Consider the following 22,435-nt stretch of genomic DNA (forward strand, 5'->3'; position numbering starts at 1 on the left):
AAAAACATTGTGTTAATGTCAGATATACCCTTCTCGTGTACAAATTACGCTTCTGAATAGGATGTAAAGAAGCATTATTTGTCTCATCGAATCCTCTGCTTAAGTCAACTGCACTCAGTCTCTCATAGGCCAGGGTACACAAGTGTGCCTGTATGCGTAGGCGTGGGTGGGATGATAGATGAAGTACGTACATACCGACACTTTTACGTGTATCCTTGATGTGTGAGTGTTTGCATCAATACAGTGCTGCTCTCTCTCTCTCTCTCTCTCTCTCTCTCTCTCTCTCTCTCTCTCTCTCTCTCTCTCTCTCTCTCTCTCTGATCTTCCAGTAATTGCATCCCTATTAATAATTGTGCAATTAAATTCCGTGTAACCAACTTGGCGAGCTTTTAGTACTAGCATGTATCTCGAGTTCCCTCATTACACGGTACGCGTACAGTTATTTCTACGTGAAATCGAAGTGTTTTTTTTTCCCCACAGTTACATTGCCGCGAGACGTTCGGGAGTAATTATCACAGTGCGTGAAGTGCAACAGTTAGGTGGTCTGGCAACTGACGGATGGAGAAAGTTGTCTATCAAAAGTTGTAATGACTTGCAGTTGAATGCCAATTAATGAGAAGTATTGAGAACTACTGTTATTGATGAGGCTTTGTTTTGAATACCAGCCTACCTGCTCCCTCTCCGTCACACAGGGTACCTTCCGCACGTTACGTCATATCAGTCCCAGTCATCTCGTATCTTAAGTTTGTACAATATAGTGATTTGTGACAGGAAACTTGATGCTTTAGCTATTAATTCATTTTTCCTTGTGTGTGTGTGTGTGTGTGTGTGTGTGTGTGTGTGTGTGTGTGACTGAGTGAATGTAAGTGAGGATAAAGTTTTTCTCCAAGTAATAGAGCATTTTTCATAAAAGCTCAAAATATTAATGTTAAAGTCAGCCGTAATGTAAGCAGGTATCCTAGATGGTATGTAAATATGATAATTTGATTAATATATGATCAAAAAAATAAACCTTCAATGTTAGAATTAAGAGCCTGTAAATCATACCTATTATAACTTTGCGTGGCGTGGTTATTTGCGAGAGTAATGATTCTATGTGATGCAATAGTAGAGATAAATCATTCTACATCTACATGCTTGAAATATTTTTGCATCAGTAGAATGTAACACCTGCGCCTTGTATGTTCTTGTTATTGAAGTACTTACTATATATCCCAGTGGAATAATATCTACAGATGACATTAAGACGGATCTCTGAAAAGCCTTATGCCTCTTTATTCATATTTGTTACATTAATACACTGGTCAACATTACAGTCTACGTAAAGTGGTACACTATCAGTCTTAAAAACATGTAAATTTAGACAGGAATGTTTATGATTACCCGTTTTGATTGCAACACACACACAAAAAAAAAAAAAAAATACCATTTTAAGTTACAATCATTAGGGATCTTTTTTTTTTCTTTTTAGTGACATGATCGTGATATTTGAAAGGAGTTTATATAAGATTATCTAATGTACAGATTGTAAAGAAAAAATTTGCTTTACATTATCGAGAGAGAAAGAGAGAGAGAGAGAGAGAGAGAGAGAGAGAGAGAGAGAGAGAGAGAGAGAGAGAGAGAGAGAGAGCTTGCTTACAGGAAAATCAAAACTGTAATTATAGCCCGTGAATAATTAGTAAAAGTTTTGCTGGCGTCCATCACATGTTTTCTCCAAATGATGGATACTGAAAACTTTCATTCCTCATAAAGAAAAAGATAAAAACCATCACGTTAGTAATGTACTTGACTACTTGACCAGTGACGCTGCTGATTACTGACCTCATCTGAACTACTGAAGGAAGTACGAGTCTTCATCCATCTAACGACTTTGTTTATAGACATCATTACCTAACTGAAGAGCCGTATCTTGGACGTCGGCGACTAAGGAACGCCATCCCTCCCGCTCTATCCCTCTTAATAAATCATGTGTCCTTCCCGTTGCCTACAGTATGTCGTTCCAATTAGTGCAGGTATTTCTCTCGTTATCTCCCTGTGTCTCTTTTCCCAGTACTTTTCTCCAGTACTCCTCTTATCACATGGCCTAGAGATGATAACTGCCTTGTTCTCAGGGGCGTTCTGTTCATCCGCACTCTTATTAGTACTTTGTTGTCGGTTACGCACCCCGTCCATGATCACTTCTGCAAAACATGTGCATTCAGAGATATTTCATTCTGGCAGACTCACACGTCCTCTTATCGTCATATTATTATTCAAGTCACTGCTAAACCGGCGCGCCAGTCCCCGCTAGTCAAGGATCCGAGCCACCACTTCTGCAAGCCGCGATTCACACAGACACACACACACACACACACAAAAAAAAAAAAAAAAAAAAAAAGATCTCCACAGGGACGAAAGTCAGTGACGAGTGTACTGCCGCTCTTGGCAAGGCACGGGAAGGGCGTCCCTTTCTTCTGAGGAACCCCGAAAAGGCTCATTTATATGAGAGAGAGAGAGAGAGAGAGAGAGAGAGAGAGAGAGAGAGAGAGAGGAGAGAGAGAGAGAGAGAGAGGAGAGAGAGAGAGAGAGACGGAATAGACAGACAGCCCAGTCTCGTAAATTCCCCACGCAGCCCCGGAGGAAATCCAGCTGAGAAAATTGCACGCATGTAATTTGAATATAATTGTAGGAGAGTGTTATTTCCCAAGTGATGTGAGTTATACTTGAGCGGAATTTCACTTCTTTCCCGAGTTGACGCCTGCCCAGGGAGGGAGAGGAAAGGAGAAAGGGAACTAGTGAGGAGGAGGGAGGAAGGGAGAGACGGACGGTTTTTTCTTCTTCTTCTTTCTTCTACTTCTTTTGCTTTGAAGATTCATGAATGTTTCACGGATTTGGTGAACTTTCTGCGCTCCTCTGAAGTCACAGTTTCCGTGCTTGCTTTTATCGTTCCTTTTTCTGACAATATGGTGGTTATGGTGCGCATAAATCACTGTTCTCTATCGCTACTTCGATAATGATATGTACTACGTTTGTTGTTTTTTCCTTGGTTTTGTTATGGTGTTTTTTTTTTCATGCTATAAGAGTGGGGTTTTTTTTATCCTAAAAACTCTCAGACATACTATGTACTTTAGTCAACCTTTACTTTAATAAGCATACTACGATAATTTCATTGCTTATCTTTTCGCATTCCTTCTGTTCTTCTTCTCCTTCTATTATACTGTCGTTCATTCTTTCTTTTCTCCTTCAGATCTTCTTGACGTCGAACGTTCACTTTTCCCCAAGCGGTCTCATCCCCCCTAACAAAAAATCATTGTTCTTTGCTTCTCAGGTTTCTTCAGGCTTTGCTTTATTAATCATCCCCGTCCGTGCGACACGAACAAGAGAAAAAAGTGTTTCTTGATCCCAAAGTTTACAGTTTCTCTCAATATCCCGGGGCGGCGCACCCGAGGGAGCCAATTTTAAGACGAAAGAAAATTTTATTTGGTGACCCTCCTCGAGACATCGGCTCCGGGTATCAAGGAAAAGATTCGAGGGTTCGCGAACTAAAAATGCAGAATGTGATATATATATATATATATATATATATATATATATATATATATATATATATATATATATATATATATATATATATATATATATATATATATATATATATATATATATATATATATATATATATATATATATATATATATATATATATATATAGACACACACACACACACACATACACACACAGAGAGAGAGAGAGAGAGAAAACATGGTAATTCAAAGCACACACAATGCAGGAAGGAGTTTAGTTAGTATTCGGGTTGACAGCCACTTAAGTTACTTAGTATTAAGACCTGGCCAGCTCCAGTCAACTAAAAGGACCCAAGCTATCTGCATCTCTCTCTCTCTCTCTCTCTCTCTCTCTCTCTCTCTCTCTCTCTCTCTCTCTCTCTCTCTCTCTCTCTCTCTCTCTCTCTCTCATATTTAACCCTTCGCTTTTTATTCACATAAGAATTAATAATAAATAACCTGTGAATTTCAGGCAAATTTACAAAGATATTACCATGATTATTATTTTTTTAGGGGGCAGGTGAAGTACTGAGGCGGAGAATATTCAGCAAATAATTTCCAAAATATGTACGTTCATTCGCCTGGAAATTAATCTGCATTATATTTTCATACTTATTTAGAATGCCTGATAGCTTTCGAAAGTTCATTGGGGTTCAGTGGTGATGGGATCATAATAAAAATGATATGTATATGCCTTTCAGTATTCTCAATCAGTTTAATGGACCTTGAAACTGACACGCAGAGATGACCAATTAAATATATCCGTCAATAGCACATGTTTAATTATGTGTTAAAAATAAAAGAAAGAAAACGGTTTTAATGATGAAAGATGAGATGGCTATTCATAAGAACATAAGAAATAAGGGAAGCTGCAAGAAGCGACCAGGCTTACACGTGGCAGTCCCTGTATGAAATATACCTACCTATTTCCACCTATCATCCTCATCCATAAACCCGTATAATCTTCTCTTAAAGCTCCCTAATGTCTTAGCACAAACAACATGATTACTGAGTCCGTTCCACTCATCTACCACTCTATTTGAGAACCAATTTCTTCCTATCTCTTTCTTAAACCTAAATTTTTCAAGCTTGAACCCGTTATTTCTTGTTCTACGCCTTGAACCCGTTATTTCTTGTTCTACGCCTTGAACCCGTTATTTCTTGTTCTATCCTGGTTGCTGATCCTAAGAATTTTGCTTATATCCCCCTTGTTATAACCCTTACACCACTTAAAGACTTCTATCAGGTCCCCTCTTAACCAACGTCTCTCTATAAGGAATGTAAATGTAAATGTAAATTCATTCTCTAGGAAATAAGCTTCAGGAAATCTTGAATGCAGTCAGGATACAGAAATAACCTCCCGTTAATTCATGGGGTAATGGTGCTGGTAATACATAAATTAAACACACAATCCAATGTCAAAAAAAACTGCCGCAGATAATCCAAGACCCTCCCGAGAGAAAAAAAATAAGATGAACTCTCCTTATGGTTTTCTATATATAGTTAGTTCCTCAGCACAAATTGTATGTAAACTATAGAACTTCCTTTCTGCTTCTGTATTCCTCCCTACCTCTGTGTTCAACTCTTTCAGGAGGGAGGATTCAAGACACTTCTCCGTTAAGGATGAATATTCCCTATTAGCTCTATGTATGGACTGGCACCTCACTGGACTTTTTTCTTCTTCTTCTTCTCTTTTTACCTTTTTGTAGGCCATGGTCAGAACGCCTCCTACATAGAAAAATAGTAAATAAAGACATGTATTCGGTGAAATGAAAACGCAAAGAATCCAAGATGGTTCTCGCGAAAAATCAAATTGAACATACTGTCCTTATTTCTCGTGGGAGTAGTACAAGGTAGATAACAGGTATAGCAAAGACGGCTTGCTGATGCATTCTCTGTCGCAAAAACTCTAAGCCGTTAATTCCTTGGGGTCAGACTGGTGATACGTGACTTTCAGGACTGCAGCGGGCGGTCTGGCAGCCGAGATTGTCCTTCGCTGGGCTACTAAAAGATTTATTTCGTAGCTTGCTCCTAATTTCCCTCAGGTAACTCTTTTTTACGCTTCTGTGAGATTTTTAGCTGTTAGTAGATGGACGTTTTCAATGTATGTGTGTGTGTGTGTGTGTGTGTGTGTGTGTGTGTGTGTGTGTGTGTGTGTGTGTGTGTGTGTGTGTGTTTGACTTGGCTTTTACAAAACACACATCGGCACACTTTGAAATCCAACAAGTTTTTCTTTTCCTTTTTTTTCCTTTCTTTATTGCTTTACTCTTCGTTGCGCAGTATATCGTCTTTCAGTTCTCTCTCTCTCTCTCTCTCTCTCTCTCTCTCTCTCTCTCTCTCTCTCTCTCTCTCTCTCTCTCTCTCTCTCTCTCTCTCTCTCTCTCTCTCTCTCTCTCTCTCTCTCTCTCGACCTTCTTTCCTTGCCCTCACGCCCCGCCCCACTTCGTGACGCCTCCATGTGAGTTGCTGAAGAGCCCTTCAAGACCTAGGATTTGGCTATCTCTAGGACGCGCCAATTCAACTTTTTCTCCTCTCCTCCAAGTTCGGGTCCTCAGTCCATCCTTTCCACGCAGACTAGCATTCTCTCCTCCTCCTCTTCCTCCTCCTCCTCCTCTTCCTGTTCCTGTTCCTCTTTCTCTCGTTTTACCTCTTCACCTTTTTCACTTCTTTTTCATCATTATGTTTGTCAGTTCTTTCTCTTTTGTTTTGTTTTGTTTTGTTTTTTCTTTTTTCTTATTCGTATTTCTCGTCTCTGGTCTTCAGTTTTCTTTTTCTGGTTTTTATTTATTTTTTTTCTTGCTTGATGTCTATCTGATATTTTTTTTGTTTTTTTGTATTTTCCTTATCCTTTTTCTTTATCTTTCTTTCCTTATTGTTGGTCTCTTTTTGGCTCGTGTTTTATCTTTTTTTTCCGTGAGATTATCAGTTTTTCTCCTCCTCCTCCTCCTCCTCCTCCTCCTCCTCCTCCAATGCCAACACTGTAATTCTTCTCATGATACACAAAATTATATCTTTTTCTGTCAGAACAAATTGTGCATCATACACTTTTTTATATTCTTTTCTTCCAGTTCCCTTTGGGTTTTCATGTTTATTTCCACAACTTGTTTGCGAAAATAGCAACGAAATCATCCGGCTTTTTATCTTGTCCGGATGTGGTTTTATTTATTATTATTATTTATTTATTTTTTTTTTCACATCTGCAGTATTAGGAGTTTGCATTATTACTTTACTTTCTATATGTAGTTTATGTAGGAGTTTATGGTAAGTGTCCATGAGGTGAAGATGGCATATATTAATAAAAGTAATTGCCTGTGTATTAACTTTGCAAGTAGATTTTGCAGTTTTTATCACCCTTTTGTAATATGTAGTTTTGAACACGTGTTTGTTATCTTTGTTTTTTTTTTTAAGTAGAAACAATTATATAGATGATATGGGCATGTTTTTTTAATGGATTTATAACTTTCCAATAAAGGACAAAAGAAATATTATAGACGCATTGTTTCATATGAATTTCAAGTAATATTTCATCTTAATGGAGGGCTTTCCTATCCAGAGATATCATTTGGTCAAAACGAGTTATAATTCATCTCGTTAAGTCTGCGTTGGTATCTTCACTTGACTTGTGTTCTGTTGCGCACAAACTACAAATTACTGACTTATGGAAGAAAGAAACCTTAGAATAAGTGAAACTCAGGTGCTGGACAAGGGTAGATTTTGTGTGAAAATAAGGAGGAATGAGTCCCACACCCTCCATACTTTGTGGCGACTCGTGTTTGTTATTCACAGCGACCCTTTCCCTCGGCGGTGGCATTTTGCGTTTAGAAAATTCAAACCCACATACCTCGTGTTTGGAGGTCTGTGTGAAGCGAGACTGGTGTACTGCCCTCCAAGTGGTGGTCAAGGGGGCCGGAATTTCATTTATCCCGGAATTTCTGTGGGGGAATAAGTGAGTATTCTGAGCTGCCTAGGGTCTGTTTTGACCTGTCAGTGGGTGATGAGGGAATAAAAAGATGGTGAGAACACGCGTAGCTGCATCACCTTCCTGTATTCATGGTTCGGATTGAGAAGACCACTTTCTGTCGGCTTAAACTTTGTACGAAAAATCTGTCAGGGAAATGTGATGTGATTTTTTAAGTGTATAACCATCGTGGGAGAAAAGAGCTTCAGCAATGCGGTATTCCAGTTTTGGCAGCCAAGTATCGCAAAATCATATTATTTTGTTCACATGCCAAAAGCCACACGCAATTTGTTACAACAGTTTTATCTGCTCACACCGAGGACACTTAAAATGTTTTTGGTTTCGAATATGAGTATAAATCAGTTATTTTACATCACTAGGATCTCCATTACCAGACTCACTTCACAGCTTGAATTATACAAACGTCTCTCCTTTATGAACTTTCCCTCTTAGTTTAGTATGATATAAAATAATGAAGTAAAGACCAAAAGTTTGTTTCCAGCATATCGTTGGAGTATGATATATTTATCTCTGACCCCTGGAGGTGGAAGATAAAAACACTACTTTTTTTCTGGCTTTCCAGGAGTGTCGAGGGAGTGCGATCTGTAAAGGTTACTGGTCTTTATATTTTAGGAATCGCAGAGAATCAGAGTGGACGCTTCCGATGTGCTCTCTAAGGATATGAGTGTGAATAGATAAGTAGATGAAAGAAAGGAACAAAGAAAAGAAGGAAGGAAGAAACAAAACAAACAAACGAAGAACATGAAAAATGAAAAAGAAAAGAAAACATGAAAACAAGAGGGGAAGAGAAAGAAACTTACCTATTATTTTAATGCTGAAGTAAAAACTTTCTTCAAAATAATACAGATGTTGAGTTTTGAAAAGTGCTTATAGAACTGATAGACATTGGTAATGAAAGGTATAATATTTCCTTTTTTTCTTTGCGCATGGAAACTGTGGACATACTTAGAGTTATGTAGATGTTTTAAGTATTAAGTTGCAGAACGAAAGAAAAAAAAAACTGACATGGATGAACGGAACTCTGTACAAATGTTTTCTTCCCTCCATAACTTGATGAAAAATACATTTAAACTAAAACTTCCAGCTGAGCAGATAAAAGTTATATTGTTTCAAGTGAACCTTAATGGCAAAGTGACACCGATGAGTGGCACTGGAGAGGAAAGGGCAGAGGGGAGATAGTGGGAGGGAAGGAAGGAGAGAAAGCCGAGTTGTGGTCGAGGGAAGAGGGGTAAAAGGAGGGCGAAGGGGAAAAAGAGAGAAGTGGGGAGAAGGAAGAAGAAGAGGAGGAGGGTTCAGTGGTACGGAAGAGTAGAGGAGGAGGAAGAGGAGGAGGAGGAGGACGCTCAGGGGGACGGTAGGGGACAGAAGGCTCACTTTCGTCTCCACTCACGGAAACTCAGTGTCAGGAAAGTTCGTAGCGACGCCAACTCGGCCCGTGTGTCCCTAAAAAAGCCGAGACGGTCACCAAAGTTGTTTACAAAGAGGAGATGGGAAAAGGAGGAGGACGACGAAGAGGAGGAGGAGAGGGAAACGACGAATAGGAGAGGAAGAGTGATGAAAGGAGAGAGAGAGAGAGAGAGAGACCGAAAAGACCCGGTTCAGAGAAATGGATAGAAGTTACAAAAAAAAGTTTCACTGAATGGAGGGAGGAGTAGAAGAAAGAAGAATGGGAGGAGCAGAACTGAGCACTGGTCGGGCAACGTCGAGGGGAAGAGAAGAAAAAAAAAAGTAGAACGAGAAAGAAAAGTGAAAAAATAAACATCAAAAGAGGGGATCAAACACGAACAGCACGTACAGTATTAGTGAATATAAATGAAAAACAAAATGAAGGAAAGTCTATGTAATAAGAAAAGAAGTAGGGCACTTAAAGCAGAACACTACAGAACTGCTACTAATTACTAGGCAGGAGGAGGAGGAGGAGGAGGGGGAGGAGGAGCAGGAGAGGTAGGAAGAGGGGGAGGAGCAACAGGGGGGAGAGTTTGGAGGGATTTCTGTTATGGTTGGAAAGGAGTGTGTTTCGGTGTTCATGATGCGGTACAGATAATAACCATTAGACACTCCAGCGTGATGGTTTGGGAAAATTATTGTGAAGGACTAATTATATTCTTATTATGTGTATGTAGAGTGATATTACAGTTCGTCGCGAATGATTGCAAAGTGAAGGTTAATGTTGTTTTCTTCACACACACACACACACACACACACACACCCTTCCTTCCATCCTCTTCTGCTTCTTCTCATCCTCCTCCTTTTACTCCTTTTCATCCTCCATTGCTCCTCATCTCTCTTTTCCTCCCCCTCAGCTCATCTCTTCACATAATAAGAAAAGCATTCAATTATGATATGGATTCAGTTACCTTGCTGTAATTCCCTATTTCCATCCGCCTTCCCTATCCTAGTTACCTCCCTTCAATATTCGCCCCTCCTCCCCTCTTTCCTTCGTCGTTATCTCCCACAGACAGACACGAAAGTTAAGCTGTCGTATATTTTCTCTCTCTCTCTCTCTCTCTCTCTCTCTCTCTCTCTCCGCCCCGACAATGGAACGTTCGGCCTAATTGTGATTCGGTTTGGCAAGCCGAACATGGTTTTGGTGAGAATTAGAGCTCACCTCACTGTTTCAGTAATGGTGTTGCTGGTAGCTGTAAAAGTAGCAATAATAGTAGTAGTAGTAGTAGTAGTAGTAGTAGTAGTAGTAGTAGTAGTAGCAGCAAGAGTAGTAGTAATAATAGTAGTAGTAGTAGCAGCAGTAGTAGTGGTGGTGGTGCTGTTAGTAGTAGTAGTAGTAGTAGCAGTAGTAGTAGTAGTAGCAGTAGTAGTAGTAGTAGTAGTAGTAATTGTCATTATTATTATCATTTGCATCATTATTTTTAGATGTAGTGTTGGTCACTGATGATGATGATGAACTGAAGCAAGAAAATGACGCTTAGGTAAATAAAGTGGATGATTTGAGGTGAATTGATGGGGCCTCATATCTGAAGGTGTGTGTGTGTGTGTGTGTGTGTGTGTGTGTGTTTAACGTTTTCGCCTCGCCAAGCTCTTAAAAGTTCATGGTTACCTCACTAGTCACTTTTTCAGCAATTCTTCGTTCAAGTCACGCCCTTTCCCTGCTGCCTTCCCTCCACCGTGCCAATATATCTACTGTGTATCTTTTATGCGGATCTTATTCCCAGCCTCGTAACCTCTCTCGTTAAGGGGCGAAAGAAGGGAGGTTTTATGCATCACCTTCATGAAACACCTGAAGAGCGTTGAGGAGTAAGAGTGGTGAAGGGTGTTTGACATGCAGTGATGGAGATGAGGTGACGAAAGCGATATTTGGCGCGTGAGATCCGGTGGCGCTCAGAAGCAGATTGTATGCATGGAAGCTTTTTGTTTTGTTTGTGTTACGTGTGTTGTTTGTTAATGTTATTTTTTGACCTCCTTTGTTAATTGTACGATGAAGTCACCCCCGTGTCATTATCACCGTTATGTTTACGACCAGATCAAAACACCACAGCGCCAGCATCAACATCAAAATTGTCAACATCATCACCAAGAGATTCCCACTATCGCCAGAAATCTGCGGCTTCCCTGACACTATCGTCACCACGACGCACATAATGATAATAAAAAAAAAAGGAAAAGAAAAAAGTTAGTCTTTATACCCATAATAAAAATAAAGATGATGATGATGATGGTAATAATAACAATAATAATAATAATAATAATAATAATAATAATAATAATAATAGTAATAATAGTAGTAGTAGTAGTAGTAGTAGTAGTAGTAGTAGTATTGTTGTTGTTGTTGTTGTTGTTGTTGTTGTTGTTGTTGTTGTCATTATAATAATAATAATGATAATTTGCAATTTATAAGGAAAGTTACGTTGACCGCTGATGAACTCGTGATCTAGGAAGAGAGAGAGAGAGAGAGAGAGAGAGAGAGAGAGAGAGAGAGAGAGAGAGAGAGAGAATTTGGTATCCCGCCAAGTCGTCCCTAGGTGTCAGTAATGATACGCAGAACCCAACTGTTGTGGTGAATTAGAGAGAAGCTAAATTGGTGGTTTGGAGGTCGGGAAGGGATCGGACCTAATCATACCATCATACTTACCTTTATAAGACGAAGCTCAAATTAAATGTTAAGATTTGGGTCCATAATTTCAGTCATACAACCAAATCTGAGTCATGTTGATAACAGACTTAGAGTGAATGGTGTAAGCTCTGATAAATACATACAAATTACAGATATTACAAGGGCAAGCTTTGGTGATAATACACTGGGGGGATGCTTGCCACAATGACTTTCCCCAAACATTGCAATATTTTCACAATCATTCCTTACAAAATACGAGAGTCTCCCTTAACATGTAAACAAACTGGGCAAACCATAAAGTTTTGCGCGCACAGGAGCGAAATTGAATATTTTCCTAGTAGATTTTTCAGCTCTACACTAAAATACGCGATTTGTTGATTTTTTTTTTTTTTTTGGAGGGCTATAATATATGAATTTTGAACGAAACAATGGTAGTATTACTACTACTACCACTACTACTACTACTACTACTACTACTACTAATAATAATAATAATAATAATAATAATAATAATAATAATAATAATAATAATAATAAAAATAATAATAATAATAATAAAAATGCTGAACTAAAATATAAATTAAGTGTAAAATTCCTGAAAAAAAAAAAAGTAAGAGAAAGGGGCATATAGTTAACACAGAACAATGAAACACACACACACACACACACACACACACACACACACAACTAAAATCGCCATTACCATTTATGAAAAGTGAAGTTTGCTGGTTCGCTCTACGCTTCATTTGCCTTCCCTCACTAACTTTGAAAGAACCGTCAAATAGTTTCGCAAGACTTAAAAGAAAACGAAATTACCTTTCACGTAATGTATTATTTTTGGGAGATGTAAGGGAAAGCGTGCAACTCGGGAACTAATGGCTCTCTGATTGTTTATTTTTTCATATTTTTTTTCGGAAGAGTGATGGGAATAATTTATTTCTTTTGATACCAGAGAGAGAGAGAGAGAGAGAGAGAGAGAGAGAGAGAGAGAGAGAGAGAGAGATTGCGTTTCCAAGACGGAGTATATTCTGTGCCATAATTCAGTGTTACGTAGAGAATATTTCCTCGGGTATTGATGGCTCTGCTCGCTCGTCAATCACGGAGGCCGTCCCGGGGCGCTGGCGGGATTTGTGTGTGCGTGGGGGAGAGAGAGAGAGAGAGAGAGAGAGAGAGAGAGAGAGAGAGAGAGAGAGAGAGAGAGAGAGAGAGAGAGAGAGAGAGAGAGAGAGAGAGAGAGAGGGTAGGGGGTCTTACATTGTACGGCAGACCTGCACAGCTTTGGTTGCTGCAGCAGTAGTAATAATAACAACGGGATGTGGAGGAGGAACAGAAGCAGCAGCAGCAGTAGTAGTAGTAGTAGTAGTAGTAGTAGTGGTGGTGGTGGTGGTGGTGGTTGTAGAAGTAGTAGTAAAAGTAATTGTAGTAGTAATAATAGTTGTTGCTATGGTTGTTGTAATTACTATTGTGTTATTGTTGTTGGTTTTCATGCTGTTGTGGGAGTAGTGATGGTGATTGTACGAGTATATCATAGGAAGCATGAAAGAAGGAAGAATATTCCATAACGAAAATAAAAGAGAAAGAATATAAACACGGAGATTACAAGAAGCTATCCCCACGTGATACTTAGAAGAAATCAAGTGGACAAACCTGACAATGATCTCAACAGATGTAAAAACTCTGCCTTCCTGTTTCTGATTGGTATTAATTTCCACATTTTTATCAGTGGTCTTATGCATTACATGAGTCGCCAGAAAATGTTATAAGGATGCTGTAATATATGAATTTGTTGTAAAGTAAATCTATGGTAATGACAAACTGGCTGAGAAAAAAGTCACTCCATCAGGAAATTACTAAGACGCAGAGGAAAACGTAAGAGACAGAAGGCGACGAACAGAGGGAAGGTGGACAGCTGTGAGAGTAGAGAGCGCCAAAATTAGGAAATCGTCCCTCACAGTATTCCTCAGTAGTGTGAATGTTAGCATTAACTATTAAAAAGAAAAGGATTAGGTGCTTGTATGATGTATTTTATCATGAAATATTAACTGCATGAAGAAATGCGAGTCGGAAATGTGATATTGAGATGTTTCAATATGCTAAAATTATTACGTGCAGAAATACGAATCTAACAAAATGTAGCTTTTGTTATTATGCAAAGGATGTTGTGTGTAATTGTCAGTTCTCTATGGTTGAACAGGTTGTAAATAAACACAACAGTACTGATTAAGTAGGTTAATTAAACTTATTGTTCCCTTGAACCTACGGTTACGGACTCAAAAAGATCGTGAAACTTTAGAAGCACGACAATAACATACGTGATAGTAGTAGTAGTAATAGTAACAGCAGAAGCAGTAGTAGTAGCATCAGCAGCAGCAGCATAGCAGTAGCAGTAGTAGCAGCAGCAGCAGCAGCAGCAGCAGTAGTAGTAGTAATAGTAGTAGTGGTAGTAAAAGTAATAGTAGAAGTAGTGCTGGTGGTAATAGTAGTAGTAGTAGTAGTCGTAGTAGTAGTAGTAGCAGTAGTAGTAGTAGTAGTAGTAGTAGTAGTAGTAGTAGTTGTAGTAGTAGTAGTGGCAGTGGCAGTGGTTATGCAGGGAACACGACCGTCGTACCGTGTGCAGGATGGATTGGCATTACACGAGGTAATACATTTCCCAGAATTCTGAAGACTATTCATCCGAGGAAAGGCAATCACCAAGGCGCCTTAAGAACTGAAGACTATGAAATCCGATGAAAGTTCGTGTTGAGGACGAGAACTTTAGAAAGATGAAAAGGTACTGGATATCGAATCAAACGGTAATGAGTAAAGGAAATTGAACTCTCTCTCTCTCTCTCTCTCTCTCTCTCTCTCTCTCTCTCTCTCTCTCTCTCTCTCTCTCTCTCTCTCTCTCTCTCTCTCTCTCTCTACGTCTCTTTCTCTCTCTCTCACCTGGAGGGCCACACAGACTTCACACTTATACCTTCCATCTTAAGCCTCGTCTTCCTATGGGCCCAAAATCCCTGTGGAACTCTTCCCACCTGCCCCTGTACGTACACCCTCCCATCTCTTTCCTTCATATAAAGAAAATTTCGGTATTTTATGTACATTTTCGCGATGGAAAAGCAAAATAGAAAATCTGCTAAGGATGAAATTTCTGCCGCGATGAAGTTTGTTGACAACGAGGCCCGACAAGCAAGCCGGTGGGTCAGGATGATGCATGGAGCGTGAGTATAGGCCATCAGAACGCGTGCGCGCGCACACACACACACACACACACACACACACACACACACACACACACACACACACACACACACACACACACACACACACACACACACACACACACACACCGTTAACAACAGCAATAATATTTCAGTAAATAATTTTACTTCCAGTATAATGAATGTTCAGGAATTTGTCACTCATTATATCCTTACCAGAATGGAAAGAAAAGCGTTAAGGTGCATTTTAAACCTTTCGTCGTGAGTGCGCTGTACTGTGTGGTCACCTTGATCTTTATATGAAGGCCCGGCTGAGATACATGATATGCGTCAAGTATTTGCTGTGCACATACATTGCAGATCATTAGGTGACTAGATAACACTATGCACATTTCCGCCTGGCTGAGGGAGACGTGGACACGTGCAAACATGATCTCGTGACTAAGGTGGTGTAGGCACTGCTGAGCATAGTCCTGCCTCCCATGAGCAACACGCTAATATACTTTCCTTCAACCCCCTTCACTTTTTTTTTTTATGTCCTTTGATGTTTTTCACTTTATTTTAACAGCCGTGTACTGTTTTGCTGAACACAAATTTAACTTCACAACTTTAAATTATTTTATTGAACAAAAATCAAACTACACAAGCTCCATAACTCCAAATTATTTTCATGGGCTCAAACTGCGCAACTCTAAGTGATTTTACTGAACAAAAATGAAACTACACAATTCTAAAATATTTTACTAAACAAATATTTAACAGCACAATTAAAACTCCAAATTATTTTACTGAACAAAAATTAGCTGCACAACTGCCAATTATTTTACTGAACAAGAAATAAACTGCAGCTACTAAAACTTTTGAACAACTCGATAATTCCTTGTGCTTTCTGTGTTATCCTTTCCAAATCATGTTCAGGATTCTTACCGAACTACATCGTGTTTGAGGGAACGCGCCAGCAGCCAGAGAACCAAGACGACCTGGATGAAGACACGTTTGCTCCACCATTCAGTGTACTAGACGACAGAAATGGATCATATCTAATTTCGGTCATCACTCACATAATCCAGATTTATTTTTTTATTTATTTTTTTGTTTTTCGTCTCAGTCCCATTTTCCATTGTAGTTCCTATGAGTTTAATACCTCACCCATATCATCTCTCTCATATCTAGTTCCATATCATATTCTCCATCTCCCAACTCTCACCGATATCCCTCCCCCTGTATTCCCTCGCCTCCTCCCACACGTCTTGTAACCCTCCCTCCCTCCCTCCCTCCCTCCCTCCAGTCCTTGCGTCTCCATGGCCACTTGCCTCCCTCTCTCCCTCCCTTAATGAGACCCGTCAAACTCTTCACGCCGTAATTACCGTCTAATGAACTGGTTTATCCGATTATCCACACCGCCATGCCCACACCTTTACCCGAAGAGGAGGAGGACGAGGAGGAGGGGGAAGAAGAAGAAGAGGATCGACCTGCCCTGCGGGATCTATTGTTTAAAAGAGTATGAGGAGGAAGCGTGTTGGCATGAGGAAGAAGGAAACACTTGAAACATTTGAAAGACTTTATTATTCTTGCCGGGGAGAAATGGGAAAAAATTAATTATATTATGTTGTGGCAAGCAGCCCATCTGAAATAAGATTGCTTTTTTAGGCAACATATTATGGTTAATCTATTAATGAGTAGTGTTACAAAATAAATAAACAACAAAATAAAGCGAGGCTTCACTTATATCTTCACTGTCCGGAAACCTAGTAGGTTTAGCAATGTGAGGGAAAAAAATTCTATAACTGGATGCTTGTAAGGAAGTTACTTGTTGATGGGTGGATTGCATGTTCCAGGAGATTCATATTAAAGTCCCCTATAAGTATGATTTTGTTGTTCATTGATATATTTTGTAGAAATGCATTAAAGACATCAGTAAATTAGTACTGCTATGTGCTTCCTGTTGGGTCTATGAATGGTACAAACTCAAAAAATTTGCAGAGTTTGTGATTATTTTAACTGTTGATTTCTATATCTTCATTAATAAATGTGAAGTCATGTTGCTGTTCTGAATTTAACAGATTTGAAACAAGTACTGAGACACCACCTTGACCTGTGTTTCCCGAGCAAGATGATAGGAATGGTATCCGGTAAATTGATGGAGATGTTTATTAATATCTGTGTATCAGAGAATACTGTAATGTCTGGAGGGTTGCCAAGACAATTAAGGACTATACGATTATAATATCTGAGTTTCTGGGTAATGATCTGGAGTTGATATAAACTATATTAAGCTAAGATGCGTCTCGAGGACTGATTATATCGTTGAAAGAAGAGAGGTCATAGTATTTTGAAAGGGTATGCAAATCAGAGTGCCCATACATCTCATTACTGATTTACATAGCAATAAGAAGGGGAAAAAAGAGAGGGGGAAAACTTCAAGAAGAGCATGAACTTTATGGGATGCTACAGGGAAAAAAAGAAGAGCGTGAAGGAGGTGGATACAAAAATATGGAGAGAAAAGATGTTGCTGAAGAAGGAACGATAGAGATGAAATTAAAAACGAAGGTGTAAGATAAGGAAAGAAATTGTTATATGATGGGGAGTAAAGAGAGAGAGAGAGAGAGAGAGAGAGAGAGAGAGAGAGAGAGAGAGAGAGAGAGAGAGAGAGAGAGAGAGAGAGAGGGGGGGGGAAGAATATCACCATTATAAACATTGATAAGGCAGATATGAATCTTATCAGTAAGTCACCAGAAGTTTTCAGTGTACATTTTTTTTCTTTTTTTTCTTTTATGCAAGAGGAACAATGGTCGTCAATGAGTGAAAGAAAAGACCCACTGAAGATAACAGTCGTCAAAGAGGGATGGAAGGTTCAGTTACATTTTTTTTATTTTTTTTGTATGCAAGAGGAACAATGGTCGTCAATGAGTGAAAGAAAAGACCCACTGAAGATAACAGTCGTCAAAGAGGGATGGAAGGTTCAGTGGATATAAGTATGTAATTTGTCAGATCAGATCACACATGTCAAAAGATACAAGTTAGTACTGCTACCGCTACGAATTGAAATGATACTTCTGTCCTATCTCTCTGTATCGAATTGATTGACTACCGCTGATCACCACTGGCTTTAAGAATTGATGCTCCTCCACTTTTTTACTACGTTGAGTTTAGATGATGTACTTGACCAGTTGATGATGCTTGGTGTGTTGGTAGCGTGGAGGACCGGTAGTGAGCTTGGTATTTCTGGTAGCTTGGAGGTAGTGGGTACAAGTTGATATAGTTGGTGTGTGCGAGTAAAAGTCACGTATGATGAGGATTCTACTTAATTTAATAATAGAAAATGTACACACTTGATTGGAGACGAGATTTTAACGAGAGCTCGCTACCATACCGACTGTATTTGCCTGAGCTAAGTGAACCATGTTTTGGTTTTTGGGGAGAAAAATGACCAATGAGATGCCATGAAATCAGGTGAAGGAGCCAGTAGGAGGGATCGTTATTTTAGCCAATGACCGAACGAACGAACGCAGATGTTTTTCCTAAGGACTGGGAGTGGGTGTGAAATTCCCTTGAGAGGTAGAGAAGGAGAAAGGTTAAAATAGAATAGACTGACTGGCCATGGTATACGTGGGATGGATATGAAATGAGGATATATATATATATATATATATATATATATATATATATATATATATATATATATATATATATATATATATATATATATATATATATATATATATATATATATATATATATATATATATATATATATATATATATATATATATATATATATATAAGTAATTCTTGAGACTGATACATGTATCAGTAGAATATTTCTGAATGAGATGATGTCACAGGCAATGGCTCTGTGTATTGTTGTAAGGTTTGTGCCTGTCCTGTCCAGGTGTTGCTAAGGACTAGGAAGGGTTGTAACTTGGTACTTGACCCACTCGCTATCAGGGAATTTCGCTGAGTATGCACAGTTTATTTATATGGACACTCAAAATTAACCGGCATCATCGGTTACTGGAGTAAAATTTGCCTCTCCAAAGCACTGTGTATCAGCCTTAGTGAGTGGTTTCTTTGCCAAAGCTATTAACCAAAGATATACGTCCGTTCACTGTTGTACATGGCCTCTTTCGGTAGCCATTATGGGCGTCTTCATCAAGAATTGATTTGCCTAAATAATCTAACGGTTTTGGGTTGGAAGTAGTTGAGACATGGCCTGTGTCACTCCCCGGATCAATGGGAATCCCCCTACCAAATTTCATCACAATTAGTTCATTTTTTTATTAAAAAAAAAAGCCACACACACACACACACACACACACACACACACACACACACACACACACACACACACACACACACACACACACACACACACACACACACACACACACACACACACACACACACACACACACACACACACACACACACAGAGAGAGAGAGAGAGAGAGAGAGAGAGAGAGAGAGAGAGAGAGAGAGAGAGAGAGAGAGAGAGAGAGAGAGAGAGAGAGAGAGAGAGAGAGAGAGAGAGAGAGAGAGAGAGACATAAAGTGTGTTTTACTATATAAGATTATTTTGTGATAAGATGGAAAGAAAATTGTATGTATATATATATATATATATATATATATATATATATATATATATATATATATATATATATATATATATATATATATATATATATATATATATATATATATATATATATATATATATTCAATTATACTATTGGAATTGTCTACTGTTTGTATCAATAGGGAAATATTACAGAAATAAGTAACCCATGTAAGGTGATCATTGCCACCAATAAAAGCTCGACGTGGAAATCTTCAATAAACCTGAACAGTGATACGAGAACGGGCTTCTACACTTAGTAATTCTTCGCATAATCAATAAGTGATAAGAGGAAGTTATTGGATAAAGTTCCACATGTGGACCAGTAGATATTTTTCACCTACTGCCTAAAATTGTCTTACGCCACTCATACCGCCATTATAACTCGGGTTGTTTATCCTTTATCACAGTATTTATAAGACATTTTCCTACATACTAGAAGGAGAAGAAAAGGAAATGAGAAATGGAAATATTTCAGAAAAGCAACACAAAACCGCACCGAAAATGCCTTGCGAGGGAGATTTGTGTGGCGAATCGACCCTTAGCGCCGAACACACCATTAGCGTAGTGACTGGGGAGGGAGGGAAGGGGAGGGAACGAGGGAGTGATAAGCTGTGATGTGTGTGCCTGACTCTTCCTCCCCCATAACTCCTCCGTGTCTGTGTGTGTACGTGTGTGGGTGGGTAGGTGGGTGGGTGGGTTGGCGGGTGGATGGATGGGAAGGTGGGTGGATGAGTGGATGTGTGTTAGGGGGGACATGGGGGGAAGACTAATAGATTGTAGGTGCAGCAAATCAGGACTGATGCATTGTTGGCGGGCCTGCTGTGCATTACTCGCTTCATGTCACGATAGGCGCGCCAGTCTGTGTAGCATGAGTAGAGGAGGTGCTAACTAGAGTGCTGTAGTGTTCGGCTGCAGTGTGCAGAGTACTAGTGTGATTTAGTTTTAACGAGTATGATGCTGAGCCTGCTAGTGTGATACTGAATGAATTGAGGTAATGTATGGTGTGCTGATATTGTGTGATATGTATAATATGTCTTTTAGTATAGAATTAATGCATTACTGTGTAGTACTGAGTATTTGGCATTGGTCAGACCTCATCTAGGTTACGCTGAGGCCTTCTGCTCCCCATATTATGGAATTAAAGTAAGCAAAGAGGAAAAAGACTAAGATACTGGGATGAGAAATATTCTTTACGACAGATCCTTGGAAAGGCGTAAATTTAGAGGTGATTAGATGGTGATTTTTTAATGGTGTAAAGAACATAACAAGCCTGACATGAACGAAATTCTCAGTGTTAGTAATCAGGATAGAGCAAGAAGTACCGGGTTCGAGCTTCATAGAGAGAGAGAGAGAGAGAGAGAGAGAGATACTGGTTTCCAAATAGACCAGTAGATGATTGGAATAAACTCAGTTGTTAGTGCCGAGTGGCTAAAAAGAATATTACCCTAATTTCTGGATGAGGATGATAGATGGAAATAGGTAGGAATGTATTATACAGGGACTGCCACATGTAGGTCTAATGGATTCTAACAGCTTCCCATATATTTTTGTGTGATAATTGTGTTCTGATAAGATTAGATATGCAATGATGTGACGTGACTATATATATGCATAATAATGGAGTGGATCATTTAATATCCATTGAGTAAATAGTATGAAATTAAAAAGCAGCTTGTTTACAGCAAACGATGTCGTATTCAGTGAAAGGCAACCGTCATATCCTTCACTTTTACTTTCATTTTACACTTTTTTTTCAGTTTTCATTTTAACTGCATATTACTTCATGAATCCTTTACGTTTTTCTCCGAATGTCCATCAGTTGGGTTATTCTTTAATAAAATATTTGCACATCTATCGCAGTTATCCTGAAAAAGAAGAAAAAAAAAAGTGAAATGGAATATTGCTCACATTATGTAGATCAAAATTTAATGTTGAGCGCGTGGCAGCGACACCTTGACGTTGCTCTGAAATCTGCCAAAGAAATAAGTATATGAGAGTAATTAGCGCCATCTTCCTCACTATCGACAACAACAAATGTGAGAAAATTAGACCTGTCATTCATCTTTTTTTTTTTTTTGAGAGAGAGAGAGAGAGAGAGAGAGAGAGAGAGAGAGAGAGTTAGAGTTATCAGTGTGCACGTTAGGATTCTAATACCGTCGTTTTTAACTTAAGATTAATTTTACGAGTTTATCTTTTGATATTTTTCCGTTCATTTCTACTAAGTTTCTCAAAGTTCTCATATAATTCTTTTTTTTTCTTTCATGTACCCCATACGTATTCCAATGTCTTTTCTCTATCTCATTTTCTTTAATTTTTTAAGCAATTTCATCTAGTATTTCACTGCCCTAGTATGTTTTTCCTTCTTCATATTCTTTCGTATGTTCTTTTCTCCCCGCCATCATCTCTCCATCGTCCCACTTCTCCTCCTCTCTCATCATCTCTTTCCACCCACCTTCATGCCACCCATGTGCAGAAAACCAAACCACTTTCACCACGTTCTTCCAGGAAGCCTTTCTTTTTCTTCCATCTTTTCTCCAGCTTCCTCGAAAACACGTCCTTCTGCAGGTTGTCTCAATGGCTGGGGAGAATAAAGGATCTAAAACTTTCCGTCCCTTGCCGTAGAATCCCCGAGTAAAGGCCAGCCGTTGGAAGCCTCTCTCGTATCTTACTGGAAAGAAATTCTGTAGAAGTCAGAATGTCAACACATTTTGTTGATCCCCACCACTCTCTCACGTCCAATGGATTCCCACAAGGGTGAAAAATTCAGTATTTATTCCTCGGAAATGCAACTTATTGCCATTGACACACGGATTTAAGTGCCGAGCCACGCGTCTTGCTGAGTTGGGGAATTTGACCCAATGACGGAGTGCCTTAAAGGTCAAGTTCCCTCTCCACCAGCCTCCCTTCTATAACCGTGAGACGCGCCTGGAAGGGAATTATTTTACCCGCGTAGAGCATCAGTGCCCTTGCCTTTGTCGGCACTAGAGTCTGGTGAAGATATTGCCTTCTGACAGATAAAGGGAA

At 39.1% G+C, this 22,435-nt stretch overlaps 1 protein-coding gene across 6 annotated transcripts in view; it reads left to right on the forward strand.

Moving 5' to 3' along the window:
* LOC135114062 (pyrethroid hydrolase Ces2a-like) overlaps positions 1 to 22,435 on the forward strand; it is a 48,196-nt gene that overhangs the window by 2,961 nt on the left and 22,800 nt on the right. Inside the window, exon 1 of one of the 6 annotated variants that reach the window (XM_064029733.1) lies at positions 20,248 to 20,402. The exons of 3 other annotated variants lie outside the window; for them this stretch is intronic. The gene's annotated coding sequence lies outside the window, so the exon portion shown is untranslated. Of the gene's footprint in view, positions 1 to 20,247; positions 20,403 to 22,435 lie in introns of those variants that run through there. 2 more of the 6 variants (XM_064029723.1, XM_064029729.1) reach the window with 2 other exon arrangements.

The sequence above is a fragment of the Scylla paramamosain genome, chromosome 27, assembly GCF_035594125.1.
Source record: "Scylla paramamosain isolate STU-SP2022 chromosome 27, ASM3559412v1, whole genome shotgun sequence".
Taxonomy (NCBI): Eukaryota; Metazoa; Arthropoda; class Malacostraca; order Decapoda; family Portunidae; genus Scylla; species Scylla paramamosain.